The following is a 7065-nucleotide window of genomic DNA, read 5'->3' on the forward strand; positions in this document are numbered from 1 at the left end:
AATGCATGATTCATGGGCTAGCCTACTCACTTTCAAACTGAAGGACTGCCAGCCCAGGGCACAGTAGACACATGTGCTGATGCCACTGGAACTACAGCTCCTTAAAATCCTTTCCTGTGGCTTAAACACAGGTGAAGTATCAACAAGGTTTCTCAAGACGACTTGTGATCTTCTCCCCTGTTTTAATGTTTTCCTGTAGCTTCTAGGTTCACTTTCTTGATCAATCATCTCTAGTCGAATTTAGAGCCACTAGGAGGGAGATTTACGATCAAGCCTTTAGATTTCATCTCAAACCTTTAAAAAATTATATAAAGATGGGGGGAAAGGCACACATACACTGAGACAGCAGAATGGCAAAGAGAGACCAGCCGACACAAGGAGTCAACCTTCTAGAATGTGGAAAGCAGAGGTCGCACGGTGACTGAGTCAGCCTGCAAGAGGGGTCTGCTTGGGGTTGTAGTGGGTGGGGAGAACCTAGGAACACGCAGATTCCCTCCATGGATGTACAAAGTTCCAGGAAGACTCTGAAACTTGTTCAGAAGCAGAGGTGCAGATTGGGCCTGGAACTCAGGACTCATGGTATGTTTTCAAACTCTCCAGATCTCCTCCCCCACTTCCCACAGTCAAGTGACTCCATCTTTCCCATGGGCAGCAGCCTGGAGCTTTATTTTCTAGACATTTGAAATCAGAAGTTGCACTTGGGGGCACTAGACACATGCTAGGGTAGAGATTTAATAAGTTTATTCACCTAAAGTTAAGACCCTATCTCACCGCTGTCCCCAGCTTCATTGTTTGGATGTGGACAGCATATCTTATTGATATGTTTGTCCTCTACCTCAACTGATTCCCCAGTCCAAGGGGATGGTAAAGATTCCTCCCCTGAATAAAAGAACAAGCCCAAGATAACACCAGAGTGCTTCCAAAATCAGTTCTTTTCAAGCTTGCGTGTTAGAATCTCCTGGGGGAGATTTTAAATATTCTGATGACTGGTCTCACTGCAAATCAGTTGAATCAAAATGTCTATTTAAATTTTAATATTTTTAGGGCCATTTATATTTTCTTTTGTGAAAAAAATCTGTTCAGGTATGTTGAACACTTAGCATTTTTACTAAACATCCAGTCAACATATCTCATAATACACCAAGTATTAAGCTAACCATGGACAATTTACTTTAGAGGCATGGGTGAGATGGGAGCAGCAAATAAATGAAACTTCTAGGTGATAAATGATATAATGTCTATACAAAATGTGCTGTATACAACTACATTTTAGTGTTTTTGTCTCCAATATTAGGTTTTTAATTAATTATTTTAATTTATTTTTTAATTAATTTTTTTATTGAGCTATAGTCATTTTACAGTGTTTTGTAGGTTTTTAATTATTATGGCTCCTAATTCATATTATTTTATTTGAAACAGTAAATAGTTTATCTTTTATTTTCTGGGGCAAAAGCCTTCAGTTCATATCTATGCTAATATGTTTGAAGTTCACATTATTTAACATGCCATAAAATAGACCTCCAGCCCCATCCTTCTATTTCCTTTAATTTCCTTTTATTTTATTTTATTTTTGCGGGAGGGGGGAGAGAATTACATTTATTTCTGTATGTATTCAGTGGAGGTCCTGGGGATTGAACCCAGGGCCTCATGAACCCAGGACCTCATACATGCTAAGCATACCCTCTACCATTGAGCTGTACCCTCCCTGCTCCAGCCTTGTCACTCTAAATGGCCCCTGCCGTCACTCTCCACTCCAGCAGTGCTGAATGCTCATCTACTTCCCTCCCCAGCCCTGTGTGCCCGGCTGTGTCTTGCCTTTGTGCTATCCCATTCATTGGAATACTGTGTCCCAGCCTGAGTGACCCTCTCCTTATCTTGAAGCCTGGAAACAGATTCCACCTCTTCCAGTATGTTTCTACCCTCTTCGTAAGTCAGAGTAAGATAAACCTTCTGCCTAATAACTTCCCAACAAAAACTGTGCACCTCCCTCTTATGATTTACTTCTTTTCCATAGTTAAGAACACATTTATGGATTCAGGCAGATCTTGGGCCTGCCATTTACTATATGTCAATATACTGTATATCCTTGAGCAAACAAGTGACTTCATTTTTCTGAGCATCACTTTTGTTTTCGAAATGAGGTTGATAGTAATAATGCCTACATTGTACAGTTGTAGTGAGTGAAAAGTGCAAGATGGTACCCGGCACGTAGTAAGCACACACGTGCTTCAGTGGCCCCTAGGAAGCAGGGTATGGGGCTTTCCACGCCCACTTTGATGGTCCACTACGCTGGGTGTTAAAGTCGTCCGTCCTGTTTTTTTTGTTTGTTTGGTTTGTTTTTGTTTTTAATTAGTTTGTCTTGGTGGTGGTGTTGTGATGTTTGGCTGACACGTTGCTCAGCCAAAATGAGGTTGACTTATATATTGATGGAGGGGTCTCAGCCAGCGGTTACCAGAAGACCAGCTCCTCAGCTGTTCTGTGGGTTTTGGCTTCCGTTCAGCTGCCAGGGGTTGAATGCCAGTGGTGTCCTGAGATTCTTCTGCTGACCACTCTCCTTTCCTCACTGCTTCCCTGAGATTTCACAGCACATCCACCTCCTCACTCCTGGTCTGGGCGGGGGAGACTGTTGGAGGCACTCTTACTCTCTTCTCTTTTCAGCCTGTCGAGGTGGGGTCATATCGCTGTGATCTGCTCCTCTCAACGCTTCTCATTTTCCCGCTTCTGCTGTCTAGCTGGAAGATCAAACAACAATAACAACAACCTTTTCCCTATTGTTTCTTTCTCTTTGCCTTCTTGATATAGTGTCTAACTTCTCCCCGACACTATGCGGATGGAGATACTGGAGAGGTGATGAGTGTTTCAGAATAACTTATCTCACTATATAGACTCAAACTAGTTGTGATGATAATTTTTTTATTATAAACACTTGCTTATTGGTCCCTATTCCCCCATCAGAATATAATTTCCCCGAGGAGAGTGGCTGTGTCTTTGACAATTTTGCTTTCCCTGGTCCTTGATCACTGTCACAGGGCCTGGCACTGTTTATTGAATGAAAAGTCTGCCAAATACTGCAAGTAGCATTTGGAATAAGAATTTTGATGCCCAACTAGCCTTAAAATCGTTTTGTTCACTTATGTATTATTTATTGCAACAAACATTTAAGGGATATAGATTTGCTGACATCAGCGTAGCTTTTTAAGTTAACCCGATAATTTTGATACAATTCTTTTCTTTCAGTTTAAAAATTCAGTTGCAGCAGTTTCCAGGTTCAGTATCAAATGCTCATATTACAAATTCCAACACTGTGTACATGCAGTTGTTGCTCTAAGGCAGTGAGTGGTTCATTAGTGTGCTTTCAAGACACCTGGGGTTCTTGTTAAAGAACAGATTCTGATCCAGTGGGCCTGAGATTCTGTGTCCTTCTGTGTCCCTAAGAAGCTTTCAGGTTCTGCTAATCCTTCCAGTTCATGGATTATACTTTGAAAAGCAAAGCTCTAGATTAAAAAAAAAAAAAACTTATGGAACATAGAAACAAGGCAAATGGATTACAAATTCCATTATATGATGTCAGTAAGCCATCAAAGCATAAAGAAAAAAAAAACCCGTAATGGCAAATAACATCACAAAGTGTTCAATAACATTCATTGAAATTATATACAAGTAAAACTCACAATATAAGCAACACTTCTCCCTCTTAATAACTGGTAATTGCAAGGTAAATTTATTCATTGATGGTTGTTGAAAGGCCTGCTGATTGCTTTGTAATTTCTTCAGGTGTTCTAGTAAAATTTAGACAGCTAATTTTTTTGGCTAATCTAATTGTTGACAGATGTACATCTGATTTTCAAAGAGATTCTGCTTTATTACACATGGCGATTATAAAATTGTAGTGATGAAAATCAAGTCCTGAAGAATCTGACATTTGCTTACACTATGAATCATTTACAGTTAAACTACCACATGTAGATGTACTCTTAATTGTATTGTGAGAAACAGCAAGATCTGTAATTGGCAAAACAGGATTTTATTTTTAGTTCTAGGGAAAAATCTCAACATAGTTCCTATTACAAGATTCAGTATATGCAAAACTCAGGCACAAAATATTATGAATGTTTTTCAAGTACTCTGCAAACAATAAATAATTTTTATCATGCCCTGTCATGACTTTCATGTGTAATCTGCTGTGGTGAAAATTAGCATATGCTTGCAGTCAATAAAGCGGCATTTTGTTTTGTATTGGAAAACATCTACGGAAAACAACATCTGAACATTTTGCTGCTTGAAAGTTGAATTAATTTCATAGGAATTAAGGAAACTTAATAAGCTTAAATGTCTCATAGAAGTTGTTCAACAGATCATGAAACAAATGTCTCCTCTGATGTAAAAAGATAATTTCCAATAATGTTTAATGAATTGAAGAAAAATTATACTGTTTCCTCCAGCAAGGATGCTGCTAAATTTCTAGGAGCACAAGCTTGCTACTTGCCCTCAGTATTTCCCACATCTGTTCTTTTTCACTAACTCCTGTCTCAGTAAAGCAGAAGGTTTCCTTGATTAAACATGGGTACTCGCCATTTGAGAGCATGTGTGTGCGTGCACACATGACACAACACTCCAAGGTTACTATTTTAGATGCAAAGTAATTGGATAAATTTGGGTCCGAAGATGTAAAGCTTTAAGAGGATTATATCTATTTCTAAAATTTCCGAGAATTAACTATTTTTTTCTAAGCAGTTTTATCCGTGGGGATTGTTTGGGCTAATTTACAGTGTTTGTCTCTTTATTATTTATAATTTTATTTTATCTTTTTGCTGTGGCATTCAGGTCCACAGCGTCCATTGTCAGGCTTCACTTGTCTGAAGGACTTTGCTCACTCAGAATAGACTTGGAGACTTGAGGTCGAGGAATAATTATTTTTTTCTTTCTCAAGTCTTAGAACAACAAAAATGCAAGTCTCAGTGTCACATGATTTGCTTGTCGGAAAGTCCCGCTTGCTCTCACTCAAGTCTGTTTATGTAGGTGAGATCCCACTGACGTTAGTTTTCTGGATTCATAAGCTGAAGTAGAACAGAAGCAACACATTCGAAGGAATGTGAGGTTGGGTGATGTCCTAACAACAGGCATCCAGACAAGAAGACGAGAAGGGCCCAGCTCATGACAAAGCAGAAGACAAGTAAGGGTAAAACATGGTAAAACAGGCAAGGAAGCATGAGCCCACCCGTTAGGAGACCTCGAGAACGTGTCTGTAGCAACAGTTCTAAATAACGATCATGAGTCAAAAAGACAGGTAAAGTTCAGTTCAGTCTGCTCTGACAAAAAAGATAGGGTGCTCATCATTTGGAAGTAAAAGCATGCTTCTGATAATTTCCAATATCAAGTATATACTCTTATTTGGAACAGAGTCTCCCCCAGCAAAGCCAGACCAGTGACATGGCCCTGTGCTGGGAGGACTATGGCCTGGGAAAACCTGCAGTTATGTAGGCTGCAGCCCTTAGGCACCCAGTCTGGTGGGTCTTGTGAAAAGTAATATTGTGATAACTGCAACTTTAATTGTATACAAAATACGGTTTTATCATAGAGGAGGGAGTGATCAAATCAGTTGGGAGTCAGGAGGACTCCCAACAGAGGAGAGAGTTATTAAATTGGGTCTTAAAGGAGTAATAGACACTCACCAGGGAAGAAAGGAACATAGAACATGGAGGTTTTAATAAAAGTTTATATACATTTTCTCCATTAATTTCCTCTTTGTGTTTGGTCAATTATTCATGACCCCAGGAATAATTAGGATGATTATAGTAGAAGGAAGTGGAACAGACGTTATCCCATAAATGGAAGTTCATGCATGCAGACCACCGATCCAAACACCCATCCATCCAGCCACGCACCATTATGTGCTTTCTTTGAGAGGAAGATTACCACTTGCAGGTAGATTTGGTGGGTGTTGCTCGGGGAGGGGGTATTTGGGAGAAAAAGCTCATAAGGTGCGTTGCTGGAGAAGGCTGGCACCTGCTCAGGTAATGGGCAAGATCTGCAGGTGCTGGGTGAAGGGGCGTGTACTCAGTCCAAAGCAGGTGCCGCTTTCATCCCATCCCACATGCTTTGGTCTGAATGTTTGTGTCTCCCCCGCCCCAAATTCATATGTTGGAACCTAGTGTCCAATGTGGTGGTGTTAGGAGGTGGGGTCTTTAGGAGATGCTCAGGGCATGACGGTGCAGCCCGCATGAGTGGGATGAAAGCTTTTATAAGAGACCCCCTAGAGGTCCTTTTCCCCTTCCACCGTGTGAGGGCATAGTGGGTTGGCAGTCTGCAACTGGAAGAGGGCTCTTACCAGAACCTGACCAGGCTGGCACCCTGACCTCGGGCTTCTAGGCACCAGCAGTGTGAGGTATACATTTCTGTCTGTTGTATTGTTATAGCAGCTCAAGCAGACTAAGACAGCACAGCACTGTCCTTCTTTACATACTAGCCAAACTAGTACGTGCAGATGATCGGTGATGAGAGCTGATCATCTTTGTTTTGCCTGTGATACCGGTTGATCAATCATTCCTCAGGAGTCTTTTTCCCATTGTATAAGAAGGCTTTGCCAAATCCCAACTGAAAACCCCTTTTTTAAGAGGTCCAAACTATTCGTTAATCCCACTAAACTAGAAAATGGTACTTCTGTTTACCTAGAAGTGAGGATGGCATCTGAATAGGGAAGCCCCTAGCATCTGTATTTGAACCAACTCAGGAGTTCCCCTCACCTGGGAGCATAGCAATCAAAGGGCCATTTAATCAGTAGCTTCTAGTTATTCCTTAAAATTTAACAAAAATATCAGCAGGTTTTTAGTGCCCACCCCCCATCATCTCTCAATTGATACTCCTCTGGGCTCCCGTAAGTTTTATTTGCCTTTATTAACAATTTATCACTTTGTGCCATACCTGTTGATGTATGTGCTTGAATTTTCCCAAATTGCAAATTCTTCACAGAAAATCACATCTTACCTGGGGAGAGAGGACTGTAAGTAGGACAATGATGGGAAATAATATCAGAGACAAAAATCAGGGGCCGGGGCATGAAAGGCC

Source organism: Camelus ferus, chromosome 23, assembly GCF_009834535.1.
Source record: "Camelus ferus isolate YT-003-E chromosome 23, BCGSAC_Cfer_1.0, whole genome shotgun sequence".
Lineage (NCBI taxonomy): Eukaryota > Metazoa > Chordata > Mammalia > Artiodactyla > Camelidae > Camelus > Camelus ferus.